This window comes from Azolla caroliniana, unplaced genomic scaffold (assembly GCF_043228905.1).
Source record: "Azolla caroliniana isolate FFs.n. ecotype wild unplaced genomic scaffold, voAzoCaro1.0.p SCAF_2, whole genome shotgun sequence".
Lineage (NCBI taxonomy): Eukaryota > Viridiplantae > Streptophyta > Polypodiopsida > Salviniales > Salviniaceae > Azolla > Azolla caroliniana.
The window spans coordinates 3,724,846-3,743,294 of record NW_028230437.1 but is presented as its reverse complement, the minus strand read 5'-3'; the positions used below and the strand labels follow the sequence as shown (position 1 = coordinate 3,743,294).

Below are 18,449 nucleotides of genomic sequence, written 5' to 3'. Positions count from 1 at the left end.
GTAAAGTACAACGCTGACGGTTCTGTTAACCGGTATAAAGCCCGGTTAGTGGCGAAGGGATACGCGCAGACCCACGGAATCGACTACGACGAGACCTTCGCTCCGGTAGCGAAGTTGACGACGGTTCGTGTAGTGTTGGCGGTTGCTGCAACAAGGGGGTGGCATCTTCACCAGATGGATGTGAAGAATGCGTTTCTTCAGGGTGATCTTGAAGAAGAAGTCTTTATGACTCAGCCCCCCGGCTTTCAATCAGAGATGAACAAGTCGGCGGTATGCTAGCTGAAGAAGTCATTGTACGGCCTGAAGCAAGCCCCTCGAGCTTGGAATGCGAAGATCACGCACCGGTTGTGTAAGATGGGGTTTGTGGCCTCCAAATCGGACTCTTCGTTGTTCAACCGACAAGGCTCCGCCGGCCCGGTATGTATACTGTTGTATGTTGATGATCTAGTCATCACCGGACCAGGTGTTCCAGAAATCAACCGCGTCAAGTCCTTGTTGTCAGACGCATTTATACTAGACGAACACAAATTTTACGTACTATGTATATAATAGAGCGGTGAGTAAAATTGGTTTTGAACCCAAGACCTAGTGGGCTTGTGGTAGTGTAACAACTTACCAATAGGGTAAGCTAATTACGATAAAAGAGAGAAAGAGAGCCCAGATGGATGTACCTTAGTTGGTAAGGTTGCCCAATGGAGACTAGGTGGTCATGGGTTCAACCCCTACGTTCTATAGTGGCATCTAGTGAATTAAGAGATATTAATGGAGTATATAATAGAGCGGTGAGTAAAATTGGTTTCGAACCCAAGACCTAGTGGCTTGTAGTAGTGTAACAACTTACCAATAGGGTAAGCTAATTACGATAAAAGAGAGCTCATATGGTAAGGTTGTCCAATGGAGACAAGATGGTCATGGGTTCAACCCCTCCATTCCAGTGGCATCTAGTGAAATAAGAGAAAATATATATAGTGTAATAGAGAGGTGAGACAATTGGGTTTTGGACCCAAGATGTAGTGGCTTGTGGTAGTGTAACAACTTACCAATAGGGTAAGCTAATTACGATAAAAGAAAGAGAGCTCAGATGGTAAGGTTACCCAATGGAGACCAAGTGGTCATGGGTTTAACCCCTACATTCTGAGACAATTGGGTTTTGAACCCAAGATGTAGTGGTAGTAGTGTATACAACTTACCACAAAGGTAAGCTAATTACAATAAAGAGAGAAAGAGAATAGAATAGAAGATTTATCTTCCATGATGAGGCCACATTTGATTTATGGGACCAAATCAACATAGCATCGTGTATGCACCTCTTTGCTATGAAGGGGGCTTACCACTCTGCATTAAAAACTCCATATATGAAATTAATGCACGCACACGTGCTCACACTTCTTGGTGGAAATTTTAAGTATGACACTCAAATCATCATGCCATTTAACAAGTCATATTATTTCTCATGAATTACCTTATATGTCACGCATGTGATAAGTAAGAGATACTCATCCTTCATTATGTTTTCATTGCATATTGTAGAGAATAAGATGTGCAGCTTGTACATAGACACAATCAGCTAAGCCGAACAGTGAAAACAATTAGGTAAACACAAAGAATGTGTGTGAGAGAGATAGACCCTGAAGAGTGGGCTGACACAAGTATTGACAAGTACTTGAATGCTCATTAAGTAAGTCTGACACTAACAACCTATAATATTCCTATTTACTAAAATAGGAATCTAGACCCCTTACGGCATGTCGGATTTGGCTCTCGGCTTCTTCATCTGATCTAGCTCTTGGTTTCTTCAGCCGATCTAGCCCATGTTGAGCTTGTCTCTCGAGTCTCAACGCTCCCCCTCAAGCTCAACTTGAGGTTCCTCGTTAGCTCTAGCTCGTCCACCGCTCCAGCATCTCATGGTTGCTTGCCTTCTTGCTTGCGCTCAGTGACCCGTCTGGTCCGCACTACTTGACTTGCTCGGTCGGCTTATCGACCTCCTTCTTACCTCTACGACTTCGGCGCTCTCCGACCCGTCGACACTCCCATCGACGTCGTCTTTGGCCTTTTAGTTCATTTGGCATCTCCATGATTCGGCTCGTCCGAATCATACTACTCAACCGAATAAATTCTCTCCGATTCACCTTCTTTTTGGCCCTTGCCCATGTCTTGGTCCTAGCCTTCACTTGGTCGACTATGCCCTTTTTGGCTCTATCTCCCCCTTGTTCGATCGACTCTAGCTTCAGTCCGTTCTTTTGGCCGCTCCCCCTACATCTGGCTAATCTCCACTTAGCCGATTTTCTTCCATCTGTCCTTGACCGAATAAGTTGTCTTCAATTCACCTTCTTTTTTGCCCTTGCCCATGGGTTGGTCTTAGCCTTCACTTGGTTGGCTCTGCCCTTTTTGGCTATGTCTCCCCCTTGTTCGATCGACTCTAGCTTCAGTCCGTTCTTTCGGCCGCTCCCCCTACATCTGGCTAATCTCCACTTAGCCGATTTTCTTCCATATGTCCACACGTCTGTCATGTACTTGGCTTCTTCAGCCGATCCAGACGTTCCAACTTCTTCAGTCGTTCTAAACTCGAATTCCTCATTTGAACCAGATCCTTGGACATCTCTCCCCCTCTCGCCATTGCTTCGGCTTTCACTTCTTCCCCTCAAGTTTGGCCAGTCGAGATGCTATAGACCAAGCATAGTCAAGAATTGCCGCAACTTGTCCAGGCCGAGATGTTTGGTGAAAATAGTGGCAACTTGCCGATTCATCGGCACATGCACAAGTTCGACTTCACCGGAGAGCTCGCTCGCTGACGAAGTGATAGTGCACCTCAATGTGCTTCGTCTGGGCATGGAAGACGGGGTTTTAACGAGTTGGATGTTGTTGAGGTTGTCACAGTATATGACTGTCGACTCGGACACCTCTATTTGCAGATCCCTTAGTAGTCGTTTGAGCCAAATGGCTTTGCACGTTGCAACAACCGCTCCTCAGTATTCGACCTCCATGCTTGACAGTGCCACTGTTGGCTGCTTTTTACTGCTCCAAGCAATCGCCACACTCCCCAGGGAGAACACATAGCTCAATGTCGATCGGCGATCGCTAGCATTTTCGGCCCAATCAACATATGTGTAGTCGACTAGTTGTTTGACTACACCTGCCCGATATAGCAATGCTCTATCCTCAGTGCCACAGACATATCTCAGGATCCTATGCGCACACTAAAGGTGTTTGACAATCGGCTGCAACATGAATTGACTAATCAAGCCAACCGGATAGCTTAGGTTTGGTCAGGTAATAGTCAAGTAGATGAGGCTTCTCACAATTTGTCGAAACCGTGTCGCATTGCACGCCGCTCCAGATCCTTGATGAAGCTTAACGTTTCTGTCTAGTGGAGTTGAAACGGATTTACAATCCGCCATTCCAAACTTGAAGAACATACTCAACACATAATGTCTTAGGCTTATTAGTATGCCTTTCTAGCTGCCGAGGAAGTAATGAAGGTCCCCCAAATCCTTCATCTCAAATGATGCCGCAAGTTGGGCTTTCATGTGGTCGATTTCTTCAAGGTCAACGTCGGCGATGACTAAATCATCAACGTAGAGCAAAATACATATTGGCTCATTCTGACCCTACTGGATGAACAATGATGGGTCCAACTTTGACGGAGCAACCCCATCGAACGCATTTGTTGCGTAATCTTCGCATTCCAGGCACACGGGGCTTGCTTTAATCCATACAACGACTTTTTTAGTTAGCAAACGGCTGACATGTTCAATCGGGACTGAAAACTGGGAGGTTGCACCATATACCCTTATTCCTCAAGCTCTCCTTGCAAGAACGCGTTCTTGACGTCCATCTGGTGTAGATGCCATCCCTTTCCCGCAACCACCGCCAACAACACCTGGACAGTTGTCATATTGGCAACCAACACAAATGTCTCATCGTAGTCGATGTCATGTTGTTGTGCGCAGCCCTTGGCCACCAACCGGGTCTTGTACCCGTTGACGGAGTCGTCGGCATTGTACTTGACCTTGTATACCCATCTGCATCCAATTAGATTTACACCCTTGGGGTGTCAACCAGGTCCCAAGTCTCATTTTGTGTGCATCATTTCCTCCATGACCTTCCGCCATGGCATCCTTCGCTGCCTTTGCATAGCTCTCCGGCTCACGCACTTCTACCACCTTCACCATGTATGCATAGTGGTGCGCCATATACTCATTGTACGTGTACTGGATTACAAGGTTCTTCTGGCTGGTGGATCGGCGCAACTTCTGGTTCGCCGATTTTATGGCCCTCTTGGCCGCGTCAGACCTCATCTCTGGAGGTTCCTTATCGCTCTAAGTCGTGTCAGACTCACGCCGATCTGATGCGTCAACCTTTGTGTCGTATCTTGGCATCTTCTTTTTCCCCTTCTCCTTGCGCATAAGCCGTCTCCTCAACTTTTGACACGGGGACTACGTGATCGAGTCTTCGCTACACGTCAACTCTTCATCCAGTTGACCGTTTTGGCTCAACCAGCCCCTCAATCGGCCCACTCAACCGAAATGAGATTGGACTCTCCTCTTGAGTTTTTATTTCTTCTTCATCTAGGGGCATCTCGGCCTCACTGGCCTCATCCCCAACAATCGGCTCGGAGTCTTTGGGAGTCGGAGACTGAAGGGAGTTCCAAGACGTTGATTCGTCAAAGACGACATCACGGCTCACCCACACTTGCTTCGTTTGGGGGGTTGTAGCACTTGTACCCCTTTTGCTCCTGCGAGTAGCTGACCAAGATACACTTCTCGGCCTTGGCATCCATCTTCTTTAGTTTCTCATCTAGCATGTGCACATATGCAATGCTGGCAAACATAGATTGATACATGCATGATATAGTCGTGGATGAAGACTCTCGCCCATGCTCACACAACTTGTCGGTCCCCATACATTTGTGTGGACAAGATCAAGTCGATTCCAAGTCTGATTCTTTTTATTGGGGAATGGAAGCCTATGTTGCTTCCCAAGTTGACAAGCTTCACATATCTGGGCCTTCTGGCCACTGAACTTTAGCAATCCAGAAACCACCTATTTCGACTGGAGTTCTTGAAGATTCTGATAATTGATGTGGTCGATTCTCTTGTGCCACAGGTCGATGTTGAATTCGACCTTTTGTCCTTTTGTGAACATTGTACCACCAACATCATTTGTTTCAAGGATAAACATTCTCCCATCTCTGCGCCCTCGCGCTATCAACCTGCCGCCGTCTTTGATGAAGCGGTCGTGGTGATTAAGTCAAACTTCCACACGCTAATCAACAATCTATCCGACGGATACCAAGTTCTTTGCAATTGTCAGAACATGTAGCATGTTCCGCATCAGCCCCTTTTGTTTGACATGTCTAAGCAGTACATCACCCACGTGTTTAATGGGGTGCGGGGTGCACGGTGTGGTCACCGGTCTCGACAACTCCCAACTGTTCCGGTTTTCCCAAGCTCAAGAATCATTCAACATGGTTTGTCATATGATTTGACACTCCGGAATCAATGTACCATACCTCTTTCGGTTTTGTGGTATGTACTCCCAACTGATTTGCCTTGTGCTTCATTTCTCAGCAAAGTTTGACAGTGTGTCTGTGACAGATCAATGACGCCTATCTCATCACGCCGACGCGATTTGGCTCTGTTTGAATCGGTGTGCTTCTTCCAACACTCGCTCTCGTTTTGGCCGTTCCGGCCACAGTACCAGCAGTCCACAATGGCCTTCCCTTGTCGGCTTCCAACGCCACCTTGACTCCCCCTACTCATGGAGGGTCCACTGTTGTCAACACTTCCTCTGTGCCTCTGGTTCTGCTCTTGTCAGCCGCCTCCATTGTGTGTTGATCCGCCTTTGTGTATCATAGTGCATGCTCGTCGACGTACCCATGTGGTTTTTTTCAACGAGCAACATTGATTATAGCTCGAAAAACAAAGGCGTATTCACCCTCGTGTAGACCACCGTTCAAAATGCTCCGAAATTTGACGTCAACCCTCCAGGGCAGACCTGCATCATTTCGTCCTCCTCGACAGTCACGTTGTTGGAGACGAAGGAGTTATAGATCTCTTTGATCTGGGATGTGTAATCGGCCACCGACTAATCCTTTTGTCAGACATTACTCGGCTCTTGTCTGAGTTGCAGTTTCCTAGCCGTCGTGCTAGCGGCGAAAATCCGTTTCAGATTCGTCCACGCATCTCTTCACGTCTTGACGTCCCAGATGTAGCTCAATAGTTGATCGCTCATACAAGATGCAAAGCAGTATAGAACTCTAGTCGTGACTTGTTCCCAAGCCAGGAAATCTCTGTGTTGCATCATTAGCTCCTTCAACATAACTCGAGTACCCGTGCCCAAGCAGGTGTTGGTGCATCTTGTATGACCAAGATGCATAATTGCTTCTATTGAAAGCGAGTTGTCATGCCTCTGTCCATGTTCTTGTTGTTCGGAAAAAAAAACTTCGTCTCTGTGTTGATTCACGTTGTCAGCAGCAGAAGGTTCTTCTAACCCTCGTGCTCTGATACCATGTAAAGAATAAGATGTGGAAGCTTGTACATAGACACTATCGGCTGAACCAAACAGTTAGGTAAACATAGAGAATGTATGAGAGAGAGACTGAGAGAGCAAACATAAAGAAAACTTAATTCCAATAACAACATTGTCTACATACAATGTGCTCAGTGAGCACTTTTTATACAAACCCTAAAGAGTGGGCTAACACAAGTACTGACAAGTACTTGAATGCTCATTAATTGAGCCTAACACTAACAACCTATAATATTCATATTTACTAAAATAGGAATATAAACCCCTTAACAACCTGTCGGATTCCATCCGGCTCAACCTAGCCGATCAATCTTCGTCCGATCCGGCTCTCGGTTTCTTCAACTAATTCGGGCCTAGTTGATCAGTCTTCATCCAATCCGGCTCTTGGCTTCTTCAACCGATGTTGAGCTTGTCTCTCAACACATATATTCATGTTTGGGTGATGATGCAATTATGCCACATCAATGCCGAACTTGTGTCAACGAGTTCGAATAAGTGTTAAGGATCTGAGGGCCAAGGCTTATGGTGGTAGTGATATGTGATTGGATAGGTTTTGGCATTTTAATCCTTCTATTGGGGCAATATTGGGGGTTAACATTTCCAATGTAATATTTCAATTTTGTCATTTAAGCGTCTTGACACTTTATCCTTAGTCCCTCTAATAATTTATCCTTAATTAGTACATACTTTATAGCATCACTTCAAGGCTTGAATACTTTTTCTTAACATTTCATAATGTCAAGCACCCAACTACATGAGAGTATTTTGCTCAAGTATTAGTGCTTTATACCTTGCATCCTATATTCCAAGCTTGTTTGGCAAGCTATGATCTCTGATATACCTGTATACTCTCTCTTTTTCCAAAAAAGGTGCTACTTTCCCATTAGTTAGGAGAGATTTTTATAGAAAGACTATACAAGGTGGCTTATATGGTGAATGGCCCCCAAGGCGAGTTCAAGAATAAGAGACTACCATACATATTCTCTCATACTTTCTACTTAATGTAAGTAGGTACCTAGAGCTATAAACTCATGACATTCATCGCCGGCCAACACAAGCCCGATCTTCTAGACTTCAATGGAGGGAAGTAAGTAGGAAATAGGCAGCAGTGGGGCTAGTAGTTCCACCTCAGGCCATTACCTCCTTGCGTCACCACCAGTGTGTTCCTCCATTTTTGCCAAAAGCGTTGGTGGGCAGTGACCACGTCATCGACGTGGCCGCAAACCTTGACCAATTGCCATCTTAGGCAAGTGATTATCGTAAACCAATATCCATGATCAATTCCTCTAGGGGACATATCAGATATTGGAAGACCTTTAGACAATGTGTTTTCCACACATACTGCAGGGTGAAGCTTGTGATCAACATCCAAATCTCCCAAAAACTATACTTGTAAACTCTTTTCATGGCATATAGCTCTATGGGTGAAGCACCTATTTCTAATACCATGATAGAATTGGATGTTAAGTATTTTTCCCTCAATTCTCTACATAAGAACATTTTTTAAATTTTATCTATTTTGTTACATGTGTTAAGTGAGATAGTGTCACCCGACACTTCCACTTTGTAAAGCAACACTTGACCACCATAACATTGAATAGCATCAAGCTCACTTTCCATCCTAGAGTATCACTTTGGTTGCATTGATTCTCAAACATATAGTAATTATTCCAACCCCCTTGAAGTCTAGACTCATAACATACATTCAACCAATTTGTCAATAGGATTTGATTATGACATGTAAGTTTCTGTGTCCATGTAATAACTAAATTATGACCCTTCTCCTGAATTACCTTATACATTGTGTATGCAAGAAGTGATATTCATCCTTTGTTGTGTTTTCATTGTATACCTTGCATATCTTCATACTAGGGTGATGAAGCCATGATCCTATCTCCAAACCTAACTTGTGTGAATGAGTTTGAAGAAGTACAGCTCTTCGAGAGCTATGGGGGTAATAAGATTGTGGTTGGATACATTCTAGCATTTTTACCTTGTATTGGGGCCAACATTGGAGGTAACATTTGCAATGTATATTCCAATTTTGACATTTTAGCATTTTGCCACTTCATCCTTAGTGCCTCCATTAATCTATTGTTGACAATCACACACTTCATAACATCACTAGAGAGCTCCAATAGATCTTTTACTCCCTATTTTTTAAACCATTTCATAATTTGCGCTTATTGGTTTTTTGTATCATGCATCCTATGTTCCAACCTTGTTTTGGAAATCGATGATCAGACATATTCTTGTCTTTTCTAATATACTTGTATACTTTTTGCATGGCTTGTACCTTTATGGGCCAAACACTTATTTCTAACAGCATGAAAAGATAGGATGTTGTGGAATTTGCCACCAACTGTCTACATAAGAACAAATTTTGGTATATGAGAATAAAACAATATCATAAGCATATATAGGAGTATAAAAATAAGCTAATGCATGAGTTTTGGACCATCCAATCCTTTTTGGATGGTCCAAAACAAAGATGTAAGAGATCAATCTCAACGAATTTTGGAGTTTGTTAAAGAGCAATAATCTCGCACTTATGAGTTTATCTCGCACGAATCTCTTTGGTGGTTATCATCGAAGGCTAAACAATAATGGAAAGTACATAACTTTGATTATAGATGCTAGTAAATCTTAAAATACAATTGGCATTCTAAAGTGTCACTTACCACAAAGGTCTTCACTTGGAGAGTTTTGATTGGGGATTTATCTTTAGGGTAAGTTCGAAAACAACACAGACTAGCAGTGGGAAATTGCTTCTTTTGCATTTTTCTAATAAAAGATAATACTTATTGTTTCATACAATGTTTGATTGCAAGTTAGATTTGGAGTTACATTTCTCAAATTTAGCAAGTTTTGTCACAATGTTATTTAATGTAAGACCATGAGTATTTGAACAATTCACATATCGCAACCTAAAATTATATGTGGAGATCAGTTTCCTATTTCTAAGATATTGGGGATTCCATCATAATTGAGACATGTGTAATGCTTTTGTATTTGATTGTAGGTATGTACTCAAAGCATATCTACAAAAGTTGAAGGGTGTACTAATGTGGCCATTTTCTTTATTGGAGCAAGTAGAAATTATTTCCTTGATAGAGTGTTTGTCTTGTCTATTGGCAGTACAACATGTTCCACAACCCGCATAATGATGACCATACTCCATCACTTATTATTGTAGCGCTTTTCACACATTTATTAATGTAATTGTGTGTTTTCACACACAGAGACACATAGGAAAGGTCTTTTTAGTTTAAGCCAAGATATAGAATGTCTTGAATATATAAAATTGAGTAATTAGAATGCAAGTTGCAAGCACTTGAATTTGAATTTGGAGTCTTAAAAGAAAGAACATGTGAAATATTATATTTTACAACATATCAATAGTTGGATGATATTATAGAATCAGATAGCAATTGGTGCACTTTGATTGAAGTTATTGGTATTTGAAACTACATGGAAAATGTGGATACCATGTGGGAATCAAAGGGTAACCAAATCACTCAAGTATACATTTCTCTCTATGCTATAATCATATTGAGACTATACCATATAAGAATAAGCAATATCCTTGTTGACTAATGTTCAAATCTCACTAAGCTCACTAAGTTACGAGATGACTGGGTGCAAAAGCTTGTAATGATTCCCGAACACTACCATGTAGATTTCTTTTCTTTCATTATGAGTTTTAAAATAAAGCATTACTTTAATTTGCAGCTTGTTTGTCACTTGGTTTCTTGTTTTTGAGCTTCAACTCCAAGGAGGAAAGCTTTATCAAATTAGACAAATAAAACCAAATTCAGCTTCACATATCTACTAATTGGACAAGTGGTAGATGTTTTAAAATGTTTCAGATTAAAAGTATGCTTTCCTTCCACTAAAAAAGTTATGCTTGACCTACTCTAACCACACATAGATATGATTTTCGATAAAGTTCAAGTATCCTTTTATAATTTTTTCCCTAATAAAATGCATACCTCTTCAAGTGTGGAGTAAAAATCCCAAAGTTCATCAATCTCACCCACCTACAAGCTTGAATAGTAAGGATAATATGCACATGACACAAAAATGAAGGATATCACTCGTCCAAGACATAATTCTATACCTCTGATGCTGGTTCAAGTACTGATATTAATGGTCGAAGGTCAATGCCGCCTTCCTGATAATAATAAAAAAGCACCAGACTTTCTTTTGTAACTCAAGGATCATGGTGGTAAAATACCATGAGGTATATAAATACACATACATACACATGTGTGCATGTGCGGGTAGATGGACATACATGCATGCATGCATGCATGCATGCATACAAACAATAGACATACATGCATGTGTGTGTATGTCTGTACATATTTATGTATGTGCATGTTTATGTAGAAGCGTGTATGTGTGTCTATGCATATGTTAAGCATGTTAAAATCCCTACATTATTAGCATTCATGGGAGCGATATTTCTTTACTCACAAATGAATGAGGTAGAGATTGGTATTTTTTACAGCTTGATCCCTCAATAATTTTTGGTATGGTGAAATTAAACTTCAATGGCGAAATCGCCTGCACAAAAATTTGAACCCAAGGTTCTTACTTTTAACAGATAATGCTTTTCTCTAATACCAATGAAGTTTCTGATTATAACAAAAGATAAATGTGCGACATTAATGGTTAGATTATATGTAAGCGAACTGTCTTTTAAGTTATAAACTCAATATATGTAAGATTTCTTGCCCTGCTGAGATCCACATCCTGGCTATGTAACTCTGGCAAAACAGGCCCTTTGCACTCTGTACTTCATAGTGAAAAAGAACATTATTTATCTATGAATCCAAGTTGATAATGCAAGGCAGTTAGTGCTCGAGAAATTATATATATATCACTAAAATATAATACTCCTTCATCTAAAATGTTTTTGGAATAACTAATAATAACCTCGATATTTTGAAGATTATTTAATACTGAAAATCTCCTGACTTTAGAGTTATGTGCACCAAATTTGAAGTTATGGAATGTATTTTCTGAATAATGCTGATAGCAAATTACACTAAACTTGATTTCTTGTTTCTTGTCTTTCACACGCTGTCCCAGAATGGGTCAACTGAAAATCAAAATTTGCAGTTGTGCAAAACAAATCAAAAATTACCTGAATTAACTGATTCTACATTTTTCACACTCGACTGCCCTCGTCTGTTAATGAAGACATGCAAAAATCAAAACTATTAAGCTTTATTTACACATTTTTCTTGCTTATTTGTCAACGAGAGATGCAAATGATACAAAACCTCTTCTGGCGTGACAAGAAAGAAGCAAATCCAAAGCTAGATGAACCCACCATTATTGAGCACCTACAAACTAAGATAAAAGAGTTTGATCATGTTGTTTGTGTTGGTAGTGCTGCATGATCATGTTATATATATCTGTATTGTTACAACAACTTTCTACATCGCAAGTTCTCAAACATAATAGGCTCCCATAGTAATGCTTAAGATTTTTCTTCTGATCCCGTTCTTCACCTAAATTCATTCACATTGCTGCAAAGATATCTCCACTAATATCTCTAACCAGCAATTACTTCAAACATCCAATAATATCTCTAACCAATATGTGAGATATCTAGTAACAATGTTTCCAATACTATCTACCATCATTGCTTATACTCTACACCAGTACGATACAAGATAAGCTTTCATGAAGCTGCAAACAGAACACACGAAGTTTGTTTCTTCCAAAGATAGCAATCTCTTGTTTTGAGGAGACACTCAAGATAACCCATCTGAAGCCAACAGGGTGATTTAATGGAACAAGAAAGACCTCAATACTCTTATCAAAATTATACTACACCTTATGACAAACAAGTGCTATCAGTTCAACATAACCCAAAATGGTGCAAGACATGTGGACTGCTCCTACAACCATATCAATGTATTGAGTCATACAACAATATCAATGTATTGAATCACATATCATGAGTTGAGGTATTTCAAATATTGAATTGGGTTATCTCTTATGATCTAGTTGAAAGAACAAAAAGGGGTGAATATAGAACTGAAAGAACTTGGTGATCTCACAACAGCTCAAGAAGCACACTGCAACAAAAATATAACACAACTACTTGATGCAAGAAAGGAAGAAAAATGCGTTGTCTATAGAGATGACAGAGTTATTATTATAGACACAAGAAGCATGGGTGACAAGGTCAGAAGAGAATTCTTTTTGGGAGAGGAAAAGTTGACAGACACTATCCTAGGCATACCTGGGAATAACATTCACAAGGCCTCAATTCTTCCTATGAGAGGTTTCTTGTGCTCAACTTTCTTGAGCACAATGCACAAATATATTATTCCCAGAACCATTAACAAAATAGTGGTTCTTTGATACACTTCTAACATCCACATTTTCTATGGAAGAAACTTAGGAGCCGAGCCTTCATAGGAAGATAACTAGACAGCTTTGGGAGACATCTAGTTTTAATGCTTGCCTGTATGATAAGGAACAAAACGTTGATGCCCCTCGATATAATATGGGCAAAGATGAGAGCAGTTGGCACAATTTGACCAGTTAATAGGGACTAATAGATTGACAGCTCCTAGGCAAAGGTACTCAGAATAGCATTTACATCATTGAAACAGCTGGCAGAACATGGAGATAATCATCATTGGTATGATCAAATGCCAGACTGGAACTTAGATTGCTGGACATGACAAGAGTGTAAAAAATAACAACACGATTCAATTTGATACCATTAAATTGGATAATGAAAGAATGCTTATTGGTAAGAAGATGACCCACTATAAGGCCATCCATTTATCATCAGGCCCTCTTATACGGATACATATCAATCTCATGTGCTCTGTAGTATGATAGGGCAGCTAAAGTTCTCTTCATATCAGTAAGAAATTGAGACAAGCATGTGTGCATATTTATATTTATGCGCACCAAATCTATGGATGAACAGATATTCCAATTGTGCTGTGAAAATGTCCAATTGGGGGATGCTGTGTTTGCCATTACGCAGTTTTTATGAAATGGTTTAAATTTTATTTTTTTTAATTTTATTTTTTTGGGGGGGGGGTTGATCACCACATCTTCAAACACGGATTTGGCCTACTCCAAAAGGTAATGGAATACGAAGACCAATGACATGTGGGGCTATTCTAGGTAGAAATGAAGAGACATAAAGAGAAGCTGTTGGACTATCATATAACCACAAATACTCAACAGAGAGCCATCAAAACTTCCTCTAGCTCCACCACTCCTCATGCTGCAAGTCAATAAAAGGTTGCAATTACAACATTTGAAAGGGATCAGAATAGATCAGACACTACATCAATTGTTGGTACACATAGGCCATGTGAACCTAGACCACAGCCCAATGATCCATTTAGCTGTAACAATAGAATTTCGACCACAACATTCAATAGGGGTTACAATAGACAGGGCAATAGCAATTTTTCTCGCACTTAGTCCATGTCCATCTGACCCATCACCCTTGTTATTGACAAATCAAGTCCATTATCAGTTGACAGCAAAGGTACTTCCCTCGCTTTGGGGACCTCTCCACCTTGGATCTGGCTATGTTGGATATTTTTCAAAAACAGAAGTTTCAGTTCATCTAAGCTCAGAATTTGAAGTGCTTAGGGAACGATATTATTTGGTACTTTACGCAGTGTTACTAATTTTGTTATATTTATATTGGTTTGTTGTTCCCACATATGAGACAACATTTTAAGACATTATCTCTTGTTCTTTCACATAGTTCATTTTGGCTTCTTCCAAAACGTTAATATATCTTTCTTCCTTTCATTGGTACCCTAAGCTACATTATGTTTTGTTACACAATACATCCTAACACAGTTTCTTGTAATGCATGTTTCCAACATGGTCAGATTCATGAACAAATGTGCTATGGATTATGGTAATATCTAAACCTCAACTCATTGGTACCCTAAGCTACATTATGTTTTGTTACACAATACATCCCTAACACAATTTCTTGTAATGCATGTTTCCAACATGGTCAGATTCAAGAACAAATGTGTTATGGATTATGGTAATATCTAAACCTCAATTGCCATGAATACTAGCTAGAGGTTTCAGAGATTCCATTATGCATTCTTAACCTAATGTGAAATATATGCAAAATGTGACAACAAATAATGACGGAAGTATACCATACCTTTTGAGATTTGTATGATTGCTTGGGATTGTGAATGCTATCAAAAAACAAAACAATGGAAGAAATTCAGTAAAATCTAAATAATTATATATTTGCAAAATTACAAAGCAAGAATTACATTCAGAACACTTAAAATTTGTACCTTTTTGTTTGCAAATGGAATTCGCCGAAATCTAAATGTAGGGGAAAACAAATGTATGATTGTTTAGGATTGTTAATGCTATCAAAAAACAAAACAAAGAAGAATAAATTCAGTAAAATCTAAATAATTATCTATTTGCAAGATTACCAAACAAGAATTAAATGCATAACACTTAAAATTTGTACATTTGTGTTTGCAAATGGAATTCGCTGAAATCTAAGTGTAGGTCTCACATTAAAGTACCAACGAGATTTTCATTCTTCGCCAAATGCCCTGAAATCGATCTTCTCTGCTTTCGGCAGGAAAACAGAGTCGAGTAGAGAGATGGAGAAACTCGTTACAAGGCAGGTTTGCTTAATTTGGAATATTTACTAAATTAGCCCCGACGTTCTTTCACACAAAAATACCAAGGTTTGCTTAATTTGGAGAATTTACTAAACTAGCCCTAATGTTCTTCCACACGAAAATACCATGTTTTCTTAATTTGGAATATCTACTAAATTAGCCCCGACGTTCTTTCATCACAAAAAATCCAAGTTCGCTTAATCAGGATGATTTATGAAACTTGGCCTCGATGTTCTTTCAGACGAAAAATACCAGGTTTGCTTGCTTAATTTGGAACATTTACTAAACTAGCCCCTACATTCTTTCACACAAAAAACAACTGGTTTGCTTGATTCGGAATGTTTACTAAACTAACCACGACGTTCTTTCACACAAAACATACCAGGTTTGGTTAATTTGGATAATTTACTAAATTAGCCCCCAATTTATACCACAAAACATATATACTCTTCATTCCAACGGGCAACAACTACAGATGCATTTCATGGCCATGTGTGTACCCCGAGATGTATTTGCATGTTCTTCGACTCGCCCTTGGGTACAACACAACAAGTGTCGTGACCTCTCATGAAGCCATTAAAGGATTTTAGGACCTCCAAATGACAACCTTAATCTACTTTACCCCTTCATTGTCACAACTTTGCACATGACATAAAAGATCCATAATTTGAATGTCATCTACACTATGTGTATGCCACATCCTCATCTTCATATGAACCAACACATAGACTATAGTTATGCATGCTCGTGGCCATCTTCTCTTTTATGACTTGAAGGAGACTATAAATTAGCACTCGTGTAATGGCTAACATGTTTATGGAAGGGCCAAGGTTTGACACAATTGTTCTTGTATGTTTTTTTACACAAAAGCTCAAAAGGATGTGATTAGACTCTAGTCGAATCTCAAAAAATTCAATCTTATGACAATTAACAATTGGATATGGTTATGTATGTAGTAAGCATGTATGTAGAAAGCATGTGGTTGTAGGTGAGATATGGTTATGGAGAAGAGGACGGTAATGAAGCTTTTTTCCATTAAAAAATGTGCTTCTCGAAGGCCAATGCACACTTCTTGGTGGGATCATGTGGTTGGTATACAATTGCATAGAATAGATAAAACAAAAAAGAAGAAAAGGGGGAAATAAGTTACCAAATATCATTCTCTAAGTTGATGCCATGTTATAATAGTTGCAATGATTGAATTCACTTATGAATTCTCATCACTTTACAAAGTAAGTAATTCCTTTGATGAATGTACAAATTACAATGGCAACATGACATAGAAAAAATGTACTTGCTCATTTCACGACACATGATGGTACTCTTAAGAAATATATCCAAATTAGAGCTTAGACCATAAAAGTATGTATTTAAATACAACTTGTTTGTCCGGATCATTGTCGTAAATTTTCATGTGGCTTAGAAAGTGAACATGATACGAAACACATTGCACGTCTTTGGACAACTAAAAGGGAAATGTTGTATCCTCTGAGGATGAGCCTATGATTTTGGTGAGATTTGATTTTGTGTCAGACTAGATTTTACCATGTGTGAATACCAATGCATGAGTTAATAATAAAAAATGTATTTGTTTCAATAATAATAAAAATGCATGCAAGTTGGGTATTGGTTCAAACCATTTCATATGTTACTCATGATGAAATTATTTAGTGTCAAATGGTTATCGATATAAAAGTAACTACTGGAAGACGAGTATGTCTCATTCCATCCAAAGGAAAATGCGCATTATCATGCAAAATCATTACAATTAAAAGATATGCATAGAGTGCTCGAAATATGTATTTACCTACAACAAATTTGAACAAGAGAATCACAAGGAGGCAACTTAAAGACAAAAATGGTCTTGAGTTTGCACCTTTCATGATATCACATGCAAATGGGCTACAAACTTTCAACAAAAGTAACCTTGGTTACATGATGGCTGATGTAAAATTTTGCTTCGTCTATTGTGAGTTTGTTGATACTTAATAATACTCCATGTATCATTTTGTGAGATATATGCAATAAGACCCGACTTTCTATTTTGCATCTACACAAAGTTAATGGGAATACTATGATTTAAGCCTATACCATGAACTCCCGTTGTAAGTGGGCTCATTGCACGATACATGATGTATCAATCTTGCGTGTATATTGAGGGTATACAAAGCTCAATGCTACTTTTTACTGTACCTGACATAAGAATGTGTAGCTTTGAGACCATATTTTGCACAACATCTCAAATTTCACTCATCATCAATTACAAAAATCTCGAGATTGACCACGTGCCCAAGTAATAAGAATGCCTCTTTATATACTTTGTTTCAAGAATATAGCTCATCAATCACGATCAACAATCGGTATGACATTACTTGTGATCAACCTCGTGGTAAATATATTACTTTTGAGATTGGTGTGTGTTTCTAGTCACTAACAACGACATAAAATCATTGAAAGACATCAATAATAACAATTGATAGTGCTCTAAAAAGAGAAAATATTGCCAATGTTATAATTTGAAAGATATTAACAATAAGCATTCAATATTGATATGAAAGGAGAACGAATTGCATGGGGACCGAGTGCTTCAATTATGAAAATACATTTAAAAGTATGTGTTGTTGGAAAATCCTTCTCATCAACCAAATTGGATTTGGCCTTTCCCTCCATATAATATGGACTCGCAAAATCTTTTTGAGGTTTTCATTTTGATATATGTAGATCCACTACCCATAATATTTTAACAAGCTTATTCGAAAGTAAATTCGTCTGTAAAGCTGCTAGATTTCTAGAAAAACAAGTATTCATGCTTTAAAAGAGCATCTATTTATTTTTATTTACATATGTTAAACTCAATCATACTAAGGGTGATTGATATAGAGGAATACAATGCGGGTTGGTACTTTTGTGTTGCTTGAAAACCCACATTGGATAACAATAATCCACACAATCTCCATGAAAGAAAATTACATAAATTTCAATGGAAACATGTCGATAGGTGAAGGAAATGAGTAAAATTCACGTGTTACTTTTAATCAATCTGAATTTGCCATCGTTTCCTCCCAAACATCTCATGTGAGCGCTAACAAAAATCTCATGTTCTTCTACTCACTTTCATAGGTCACATGGATACATTGGCTAATAAGAGACATACATCACGAAGAGCTTCAATGCACATTTTAATCATTAGAGCACGAGAACGTTGTTAACAAAGTCCATCCCCTTAAACTTGTGTATGTCTCCATT

General features: G+C 39.1%; 1 long non-coding RNA gene across 1 annotated transcript; it reads right to left on the bottom strand.

The window, feature by feature from the left end:
• Positions 1 to 11,114: 11,114 nt before the first annotated feature.
• LOC147867119 (uncharacterized) lies at positions 11,115 to 14,904 on the bottom strand. The gene is made up of 5 exons (XR_015529311.1): positions 14,859 to 14,904; positions 14,717 to 14,753; positions 11,823 to 11,892; positions 11,684 to 11,727; positions 11,115 to 11,327 (listed from the first exon to the last, which is right to left on the bottom strand). It is a non-coding gene; the product is annotated as an uncharacterized LOC147867119 (long non-coding RNA).
• Between the last annotated feature and the right edge of the window lie 3,545 nt (positions 14,905 to 18,449).